The following is an 11,304-nucleotide window of genomic DNA, read 5'->3' on the forward strand; positions in this document are numbered from 1 at the left end:
GTAGAAAGGGAGGTGTTTTTCATGCGCTCAGGCAACTCAATCAGCAACCAGGCACAGAGAGATGTGGAAGACTGAGTGAGAGAGGAAGGGGTGAAAGAGAGGGAAGGACTCACTGACCTGGAGTCAGAAAAGCTGGATTCAGCAGTCCCAGCCGCTTGCAGGCTGTGTGACACTGGGCAAATCCCTTTCCCTCTCTATGCTCCAGTTTCTGCAATCAGTGAAAAACAGATTATCTCTAAGCTCCCTTCCCGCTTTGACATTCTTTTCCTTTTCAATGAACCTGAGTGTGACTTTTCCAGGAAAATGTCAAACATTTCAAAGGGCAAGCTTCTGTGTTTGCCAGACAGCTTTTGTCACTCCTCAACTGGTCTCGTCTCCATTCATGTCCCGGGGATTTTCTACAATGTATGAGTTTCCTAATTTCTCCAGCTATATTTCCTTGTTTGCATTTGGTTGAATGTTGAAGAAACTGGGCACTGTTTTTTTTTTGTTTTTTTTTAAAGCAAATACGCAGTTCCATGCCAACAGGAATATCCTGTTTACAAGAGCCTCCTTTTACAAGGTACCAGCTGTTTGACAACATTTGTGCATTGCCACATCAGAATAATCTCCTGATAAGCAACTATTTTTTCTCTAGTAATGTGATTTTCTTTAATGTAATCATGCACTGGGGTAGATGCTCCTTAAAAAGTCAATATTGAATATGATGATCATGATAACCTGGTTTCTTCTTCTAAGTTAGTTTGCTAGGGCTGCCATACAAAATACCACAAACTAAGAGGCTTAAACAACAGAAACTGAATGTCTCATAGTTCTGAAGACTTGAAGTCCAAGATCAAAGTGTCGGCAGGGTTGGTTCCTCCCACTGGCTCTGAGGGAAAAATCTGCTCCTGTCTCTCACCCAGCTTCTGGTGGTTTGCTAGCAATTGACATTCCTTGGCTTGCAGAAGCATCACCCATCCCTGGGTTCTTCCTCAAATGTCATTCTCCCTGCATGTATGTCTGTGTCCAAATTCCCCTTTTTGATGAGGACGTCAGTCCTTCTGGATTAGGGACCCACCCTACTCCTAGATGACTTCATTTAACTTAGACGTCCAACTACAGAGAGAGAGTCATTGGCTGTAACTGACCCAGAGCTGCTCTGAAATCCACTGCTGTGTTTGTATTGGCCATGGGTCCCATGAGCTGTCCCAGCCATTGACTGAGTGTGGCAGGCATACCAAGGCAGCCCTGCTCCTGGGGGTTCCTGGATGCTTCTGAGAGGTGACATTTGTTCAACAGCTCCCAATAACCTTGCCGAACCTTCCTTTGACTGCGTGACAATCTAGGATGCTTCTACTCAAGCTTCCTTCCTTGTCTCCTTCGCCTGGGGTCAGACTTGCATCCAGCCTTGTTCTGCTTCTTGAGATAACTACACAGAAAACTCTATTCCCTCTTCCACCCCTGGAGCTCCCCCAGCCTTCCACTGCTCCCTTCCGGCTTTCCCTCACAAGTGCTTCTTCTGCTAAAACCCGTCTAATCACATATTAGCACCTACTTCATGGAGGATCTGGACCATATAAGAGGTGCACTGAGTAGTCAGATTATGAGCAGTCAAATTTACAAGACTTGATGTCTTCAAAACCACAGTGAGATACTGCCTCACATCCAATGGGAGGGCCACTATCAAAGAAACAGAAAAAAAAGAAAAAAGAAAAAAAAAATCCAGCTTGGTGCAGTGGCAGTATTATAGCCAATGAGGTTGATCTGAGGCATGATTCTTGCAAATGGAAAAAAAGAAAAACAGAAAATAACGTGTTGACAAGAATTGAGAAATTGCAACCCTGTGCACTGTTAGTGGGAATGTAAAGCGGCGCTGCCACCATGGACAACAGTATGGGGTTTCCTCAACACACGAAACAAACGGCCGCACGATTTAACAGTTCCCCTTCTGGGTGTATACCCAAAAGAGTTGAAATCAGCGTCTTAGATATTTGTCCACCCAAGTTCAAGCAGCATTATTATGGTAGCTAAAAGATGGTCCAACGTGCCTAACCAGTGTAGCTCATTCAGTTGCTTGGTCACCATTCTGCAAAGCAAAGCGTCACCATTTCGATTCCCGGTCAGGGCACATGCCTGGGTTGCGGGCCAGGTCCCCAGTTGGGGGTGTGCAAGAGGTGACTGATCGATGTATCTCTCACACATCAATGTTTTTCTCCTTCTCTTCCCTCCCTTCCCCTCCCTCTAAAAATAAATAACTAAAATATTAAACAAAAATAAGCATGTCCTTGGGTGAGGATTTCAAAAAATGGTTAAGATGGCAAATTTTATGTTAAGGGTATTTTATCACAATTAAAAATAAAATACAATAACCCTTGCCTCTTAGAAAGTGCAAAGTTTGAAGAACACCAAATCCTATTGATGAATGCTTGGGGTACCCAGATGAGAAGGCCAGGGGAAGTATAGGGCAGGGTGTTTATTCTTCAAAAGACAAATGGTCTGAACAGTCTGGTTACCAGTTTACCACTTTAAAACCTAAAGTCTTAGCTTTTCCCTGTGGAGATGATCCTCATTCATACCTCATTTCAGGGAGCTTTATGATTCACCAGACAGCTGGTAGTGAATTGGAAAACATGTTTATAATGTTGGCTTATTACTTCATAAACTTTTTTTTTTTTTTAAATATTATCTAAGTGAGAGAATGACAGAGGGAGGCAATGATTTCTAGCCAGACGATTCCCCCTAAATGAACTATTTGGACCATTTAAATGCATTCTTTTCTCTCGGCTATTACCAGGAAGGTACCAGATGCAGAAATGGCCAGGCCTTTCCAATGGAAAGTTTTTACTTTCAAAGAAAGAAAATACAGATTCAGGAATAAGTCAAGGGGTTCTGACTAGATATCCAGTAGGCAGAAAAGGAGAAAATATTTTCTCATGTTAATACTTTCTTTTTAGCCTCTTGCCTTCAAACTTCCATTATGGGAAGTAGTAAGGGGCTTGGGCTTATTTAGGCTCAAATCCAAGCTCAACTCTCTGTATTGGGCAAGCTATATAATTTCTCTGTGCTTCCCTGTCCTTGTCTGTAAGTTGGGGAAAGAAACAGCGACTCCTTCATAAGGACGTGTGTATTAACAACAGCTAGAGATTACTGCGCATTTCTATGTGCCAGGCATTGTGCTAAGTCTTTTATATACCTGACTCATTTAATCCTCAAGCCCAGGATGATCTAATTCCAAAGCAAACTATCCTGCCATCATGTGATGCCACAGTGCATTGAGGAATGCATGTAAAAACTGTAGGCCTGGCCTCAATAAACATTTAGTAGTTGTAGCCTTTTCCCCTCTGTATTAGGGATGCAGATTGGAGGTTCAGAGAGGTGAACTGTCTAAAATCACAGCAACCAGGAGGCTGTAGACCTGGGGGCTAACGTTGGTTATTTCCTCCGCAACCCCAAACAAAGCATGCAGAGGTCAGAGGAGACCAGCCATCAGGCAGGGAGGTGGGGCTTTGAGCTGGATTTTGAGATAAGAGAGCTGGAAAAGGAGTGGGAAAGGCATTCAGGCACAGTCCGAGTCCTAGAGACCAGGACATGCAGGGTCAATCAGCACTCAGGGAATGACACACAGATGGGTGAGCTTGGCAGGGGTCATGGGAGCAAGGCTGGAGAGTACTGTGGACCCTGTCACAGAAAGCTCTGAATTCCAGGCCCAAATTATCCTTCACCAGCTCCTGGACATTCACAAACCTTACAACCCAGCAACGTACTTCTCAGAATATACCCTGGATGAAGCCCTACTGATGTGCACCAGAATATACACACAGAATGTCCGCAACAGCACTGCAAATAATGGAAAACAACTGGAAACAAGCATAATGTCCATCGAGGGATGGTTAACAGTGATGGTGTATTCACACAGTGGGACACCGTACAGAGGTGACTATGGCCACAGGCAGTAATATAGAATTAATGAGTAAAGAAAGCAAACTGCATAAGGTCTGATAGAGTATGGCACCTTTTAATGAAGCACAAAATAACTGAATGAAATAATGGATTGTTTTCCTATGTTTAATCTGGAGTGAAATCTATTTTAAAACAAGAGACAGAATAATGAACAGAAAGTTCAGGAGCCTGGCCAGGGGGGATGGTCTTCCAGGGTCTGCAAGGAAATGAGCTGGTCAACAGTACTAGAAATATTCTGGTTTCTAAGTTGGGTGGTGATTTATGGCATTCATTTTTTAATTATATTTCAAAATTTATATGTATAGCATATATATTTTTGTATGCATCGTATATTGCCTCCAATACTGATAATAAATTTGACAAGAAAAAAGAGGTGCCTAATGGAAATGCTCGAGTAAATTAAATGAGTGAGATCTAAATCAGAGCCACGTGTGACTTTTGAGAACGCAAGGCTTCAGGGCCTCTGGGGTTCTCCCTGACAGCTCTTCTATAGATATGTAACACCGTCCCAATCTTTCATTCATTCAACACCATTCTGTGTCCCTACACTGTGCCACGGATTTGGTGATAAATAAGAATTGGTCCTTGGTCTAGAGGAGTTCAAAGAGTTGGGTAGATGTGACTTCTAGGGACAAAGAAAGTTAAGGAATCAGGGCTCGGCTCCTCTGGACCTCAGATGGTGGCCCCAAGGGTGTGCTTCACAGGAGGCCAGTTGGCAAGAACAGAGCTGGTTTCATCGCTGGCATAGACGTCCTCCTCTGTGCAGGACCCCCTTTGTCCCTTTCCCCCCAGTGACGGACAGTCCTGGCAACAGGCCTCATCACGCTATTACATCTGACTTCCTGACTCTTAGCCAGCAAGCATCCTCCCATCCTCCTGTGGCCCCCGGGTCTTGTGGACTTGGCTGGGCAGTGTTTGCTGGTTGTCCAGATGTGCTGATGTTAACCTCACATTTAATCAGCACCTTCGATCATTGTGCAGCGTTCTGCTCAACATGGGGTGATGCTGGGGAGTACTAGACACAACTCACCCCCCTCAGGAGGGCCTACAATTTAGCTGTGCCTCTCAGTGCCAAGTTGTTGCTCTTCCCAAACACTATGGCAATTTTAAAACACCTCTGGAAAATGAAGACATTATATTTTTCTTGTGAATACAGTCTGAGATGATTAGTAAAATAGTATTTCTTCTTTTTTTTTCCAAAAATTTTTATCCTCACCTGAGGACATTTTTTCATTGCTTTTAGAGAGAGGAGAAGAGAGAGAGAGAAACATCGATGCGCAAGAGAAGCATAAATTGGTCGCCTCCAGTATGCGCCTGGACCAGGGATCGAACCTGCCACCTAGGAATGTGCCCTGACAAGGAATCAAATCCACAACCTTTCAGTTATGGACGATGCTCCAACGAACTGAGCCATACCAGCCAGGGTTCATTTCTTTCCTCTTAAAAACTTTCTCATCTGCCACTCAGTGAGCTCTGGATCCCTGGGATTGGGGGCTACATCTGGGAATGCCTGTGGTCCCCTCGTTGCCTGGCATTGGAGCGGCTGATCACATGGAGGATAGGTACTTGCTGAAGCCAGAGACATGACCTTCAGCTACATGGTGTCTGGGCCTGGCTCAGAGGAGCTGCTCAAGAAAGTGCTGTTGAATGTCTGAAGGGAAGGAACTCTTTCCGGATTTTGATCCCATATCTCTCCTCTCAGGCTCTGCCTTTCTAAGCTGTGGAGTCCTCGTTGTCCTCTCTGAGCTACTTGCATGTCCTGTCTCCCAGAGAGGCCTCAGAGCCATATTCTGCAATCAGGGTGTGTGCACACATGTATGTATAGATGCATAAACATGCAATCCGGTTATTCTAGTTACACAGTATCACACTGAGAACCCCATAGCACCCAGCTGTCCTCATTTATGAGCTTAAAAATAACAACCCCCTTCATGCATTCAAAAGTGATTTATGGTTTTACGAAGTGCTTCTGCAGCTGTTCACTCAGGTCAAAACTCATAGCCACCTTGGCCGGTGGGCGTGACTTCTCCTCCCATTTTGCAGATGGGGAAACTGAAGGTCAGAGAGGAAGACTGATTTGGCCCAAAGCAAACGGACTGAGGTCTCCCAGTCCTGAGTTCAGAGACTTTCGAGGACAGAGTAACAACTTGTAGAGAGGAAGTAGGGCTACAATGCTACACAACAGTTGGTCCCTGACCAGGGTGAGTGCAGAGATGAAGCTGAATTGCTCTGAAGCCCTGGCTTATTGCTGGGGTTCTGTTCAGGTCAGGAGCTCATTCCTCAGGACAAGCTGAACTGGTGAGCAAAGGCTCATGGTGAAAAGCCATGTTCTTTGTGCTGGTTCTTCAACAAGTTCCTCAGGGCCGCTGCAGCTCTGTTTCAGAATTAAATTATCCGTGTGCCCTGCTTCTTGGAATCCACAGCGGAGGCCCTTCCACCTAGAGCTAGAGGTAGGTGTGAGAGTCAAGAGAAGCTTCTGGGGGAATGAAACCCAGAGCTGGGTCTTCAAGCAGGAGTAGGCATTAACTAGGCAAGGGTGCGTTGGATGAGAAGACAGGGAGAAAAGCTGGGGAGACAGGAAACCAGGCAGGGAAAAGGCAGTAAGACAGGGAAGGATTCCCATCAATAGATGAATGGATAAAAATGTCATGGTACATGTGTACAATGAAATACTACTTGGCCATGAAAAAGGAACGAAATCTTACCTTTGTGACAGCGAAGATAGCCCAAGAAGATATTAAGCTAAGTGAAATAAGTCAGGCAGAGAAAGTCAAATATATATGATTTCACTTATATGTGGAATCTAAAGAACAAAAGTAACAAAATAGGAACAGATTCATAGACACAGAGAACCAACTGACAGCTGTCAGAGGGGAAGGTGTTGGGGGGCTGGGTGAGAAAGGTAAAGGGATTAATAAATACAAATTGGTGATTACAGAATAGTCACATAAATGAAATTACAGCATAGAGAATATAGTTAATAATATCATAATAACTATGTATGAGGCCAGGTGTGTACTTGAAATTTGGGGGGACCACTCTGTAAAGTACATGATTTTCTAACCAGTACGCTGTGCATCTGAAACTAATACAAAATAATACTGAGTGTAAATTTTAATTGGAAAATAAAATAATAAAACAAGGACAGGGAAAGAGCTTAAGCAAAGACACAATTCAGCTCTATGTACACTGCCTTCATGATTTTTACTACATCTGACTACCATCTACAGGAGTCCCTCTCTGTATCGTGGTTCACTTATCGTGGCCTCACTGTACCGTGGGATTTTTTAAAACATTATATTTAATTATTTATCATGGATTTTTCACTATATCATGGGATTTTGCGGTACTTTATATGTATGTTGTTAAAGTTACGTAGGTTTAAGAGTGTAGAATGTGTTTAAGAACATAGGTAGTCTTTATAAAAGTGTGGAAAAAATTAATAAGGGAGTGGGAAAGGTTAATAAGGGACTGGGAACAGTTTATAAGTGTGTGGGAAGGGTTTATAAAGCCTTAAAATACATATAAATACTAAAATAAATGTAAGGTTCCTACTTTGCGGATTTTCACCTATCGCGGGGGTCGGGGTCTCGAATATAATTCCGCGATAAGTGAGGGAAAACTGTATACTATTAATATTTTTAATTAACTATGTCTAAAACTGATATGCATTTACTTTTTAAAAACACACTTAATCATAAGGGTTGCTTGCTATTATCTTTTTTAATGATATACATTAAAATAAACCCCCCAGTATTCAAGTGAAAAACGGTCATCCTTTTATCCCCCTAATATCGTCTGAAAGAATCACCGGGTAAATTGGGTACTACATTTAACAAATAGTGAACAAAGGTGTGGCTATGAGTAAGAACGTGGGGTGTGGAGGAAATGCTGAGAGCAAGCGTGAGGGGAGAGTTGTGATGTGACGCTGGAGACCTGAGTGGGGCCTGAACTTGAAAGGACTTGAGTGCCTGGCTATGGAGTGCACTGTGTCATCTCAGAGCTGAGAAAGGGGATGCTCTGGAAGTTGGAGCTCTGAGCAACTCATAAGATACAAAAAAACCATCACCTCCTTCTTGGGGCTGAAGTAGTCCTTCGAATGTCTTATTTTACTCATTTTATTTTTTAATTTTTATTCGTAGATTTTATCAAGAAAGGGAGAGACAGAGAAAGAGAGGTGGACTTGTTCCACTTATCGACGCATTCATTGGTTGATTCTTGTATGTGCCCTGACCGGGGATCAAACTTGCAACCATGGCCTATGGGGGTGATACTCTAACCAACTGAGCTACCTGGCCAGGGCTTCAAGGTCTTTTTTAAAAAGATTTTATTTCTTTATTTTTTTTAGAGAGAGGGGAAGTGAGGAAGAGAGGGAAAGAAATACAATGTGTGGTTGCCTCTCATGTGCCCCAACTGGGGACCTGGCCCACAACCCAGGCATGTGCCCTGACTGGGAGTCAAATCAGTGACCCTTTGGTTCACAGACTGGAGCTCAATCCTCTGAGCCATACCAGCCAGGGCTTGAAGGTCTTATTTTAAAGTGTTACCGTAAACCTCAATTATCAGGAAATCTTGAAAAGGCATATCTCTAACAAAGAATAAGCTCTAGCGTCAGAAAACCATCTCCCTGAAAGCTCAATAACTTTAGGCAAGTCATATAGCCTCTCATAGCCTCAAGCATTCTGCCTGTAAACACGGTGCATGCCAAAGCACCCAGGACACCTAGGGCAGCACCTAGAGGTTTCAGGTCATAAGCCTCCTTGTCCGCTTCCCTCTAGATCAGGATTTCTCAACCTTGGCACTATGGGCATTTGGGACCCGATAATGACTTGCTGAGAGGGGCTGTCCCATACTATGTAGAATGCTTAGCAGCATCCCTAGTCTCTACTCACTGGATGCCACTAGCATCTTCCCAGTTATGGCAACCAGAAAAGTCTCCAGATACTGCCAAATGTCCCCTGGAGGAGTGTTTAGAGAGGTGGAGTGTCGGGTCCTGGTAGACTCAGCAGGGTTGGCTGATGATGGACCCAGGGAAATAGAAGGCTTCTTACAGAGGAATTCACACATCCCAAATTCAGAACCTCAGATGGCGAAGGAATCATTGATGGAGTTTTTGTCGTTGACTTGTCACTGAAAGGGTGACTCATTGATTCCCCATGAAATGTCCCCAGGGAAGAACACCCCAAAGAGGATCACGTGATCCCAGCACTCAAAGGTATGACCCAGTGCTTTCCTGCTCAGATCTGTCCTCCAGGATAAGGCAGACAGCAGGAGGAGAAAAGACCACCGGGCGTAGAGAGACTTATGGGGACAATCAGGATGACTACCCAACATGGTGGTGGACTCACACACTTTTCACGTCCTAGAACCTGTCCAACCTGCTCTTTGACTCATGAAAATAATTATAGTAATAGCATCTCTTAAGCGTCTACTGAATGCCATTGCACATGCTTACCTAATCCTCACAACAATACCGTATCCCTATATGGTACACGAGGAAATGGAAGCTTTGCGGGATCGGGGAACTTGCACAACATTGCACGGCTGTTAAGAAGAAGGCAACAGTAAAAAGTGTGGACAGCAGGCTTTAGTCTAGGTCTATCTAATTCCAAATCCTCTGTTATTTCTCTGGCGTCAGGCTACAAGTTCTCCTTCCGGATGGTGCCGTGAGAAAAGAAGAGACAGCTGCAACATGGTGAGGGTTTTGAAGACCCACAGCCATTGACTCCTCAACTGTTGCTTGGGGTGACAGAGCTTAAAGCCACGTGCACGTAAAACTGCAGAATGCAGCCTCTGGTAGTTTCAACCTTGTAAAAAAAATTTTAAAAACCCACACAAATGTATAGTTTCGTGATTTATTACAGGCACATGTGTTTTTAAGTGCCTGTGCCTATCTCTCTGTATATAACTGCACATATGGGTTTACAATAATGTAAACATAAAAATAAATAATACATCTGTAAATACAGATGAGCGTCGACTATGGGAAAGGTGCACTAACATTTTTCATTGGGTGGGGAGCAGTGAGAAAAGGAAGGAGAGCAGTGCTTTGATGCACATTCCTCACTGTGAATTCTGGTTTCAGAGAGGTGCTCATTACTTATTCAAACTGCTCACCTGAAGATGTTACAGACAATGCAAGGTCCTGCAGGGGGTACTGCGTACAGGCCGATGTTGTTTTATTGCACTTCTCTTGATTGCACTTTGCAGATACTGCGTTTCTTTTTAAAAATAAATTGAAGGTGAGGCCCTCCACCAGTCAAAAGATGACTCACTGAAGGCTCAGATGATGGTTAGTAATTATAACTAAGGATTTACATTGTTTTTTGAACATAATGCTATTGCACGCTATGTAAGAGACTACAGTACAGTGTAAACATACTTTTACATATGCTAGGAAATAAAAAGATCATGTGACTTGCTTTATTGTGATATTCATTTTATTGCAGTAGTCTGGCACCAAACCCGCAATTCTCCAAGGTATGTCTGTACACAAATGCAATGATGATGGACCCTGGAGTTGTGCAATATGACCCTGGTGAAGTCATTAACAAAATGCAAGGAATCTGGAGTTGGCTGGTCTTGAGGTCAAGTTCAAGCTCTGTGAAAGGCTAGCCATGAAACTTTGGGCAGGGATTCAGTTTCCCTAACCCTCAGCTCTCTCAACAATAAATGAGAGTAATAACATTCCTAGCCTCCAAAGGTTGCTAGGATGATTGAATGAGCTAATAGTAGCAAACAGTTCCCACACTCTTATTTATAAAGTAACTGACACTATAATACTAAATACTTTATATGGGTTACTCAGAAACCCTGCACAGAAGGTAGTTATTATCCCCATTTTAGAGAAAGGACACCAAGGTAGAGGTAAGTTAAATTCTTTGCTCCAGTTTATCGTGAAAGATCCAGGATTGAAACCCATTCTAAATGTAGAAGCCATGTTCAGCCACACTTATCTATAAAATCTCCCTGACACTGTGTGTCAAATGCTTTGCACAGTGCCTGGGACAGCGTTAAGTGTTGAAGAAGTGGTTATCATTGCTAATACTATTCCTGTTCTTACTATGAGCATGAATGCCAGGTGGCTGCTATATTCTGGTGTGTGGCTTCTTTCATATACGTTACCTCATGAAGTCTTTGCAAGACACTGGCCATGTGAATATTAACCCCAGCTTACAGGTGAGGAAACTGAGGTTCATAGAAGAACATGCTTAGACACCTTTGTATTTGCTTCTGTTTCAAAGGTTTATTCCTATGAGACATTGATTATCCTATTCAAAAGCTTCTGGTGACAGTGTCATTTCTTTCATGGTCTTTAGAAATCAGCTCTACCCTCACCTCAGCTGGAAGGTCCTTTCTGAG

At 43.3% G+C, this 11,304-nt stretch overlaps 1 pseudogene; it reads left to right on the forward strand.

Moving 5' to 3' along the window:
- The first annotated feature begins 1,706 nt into the window (after window positions 1-1,706).
- On the forward strand, window positions 1,707-1,785 carry LOC150013514 (U4 spliceosomal RNA; annotated as a pseudogene).
- Window positions 1,786-11,304: the final 9,519 nt, after the last annotated feature.

Source organism: Furipterus horrens, unplaced genomic scaffold (genome assembly GCF_987537825.1).
Source record: "Furipterus horrens unplaced genomic scaffold, mFurHor1.1.pri manual_scaffold_4, whole genome shotgun sequence".
In the NCBI taxonomy this organism is placed as follows: Eukaryota; Metazoa; Chordata; class Mammalia; order Chiroptera; family Furipteridae; genus Furipterus; species Furipterus horrens.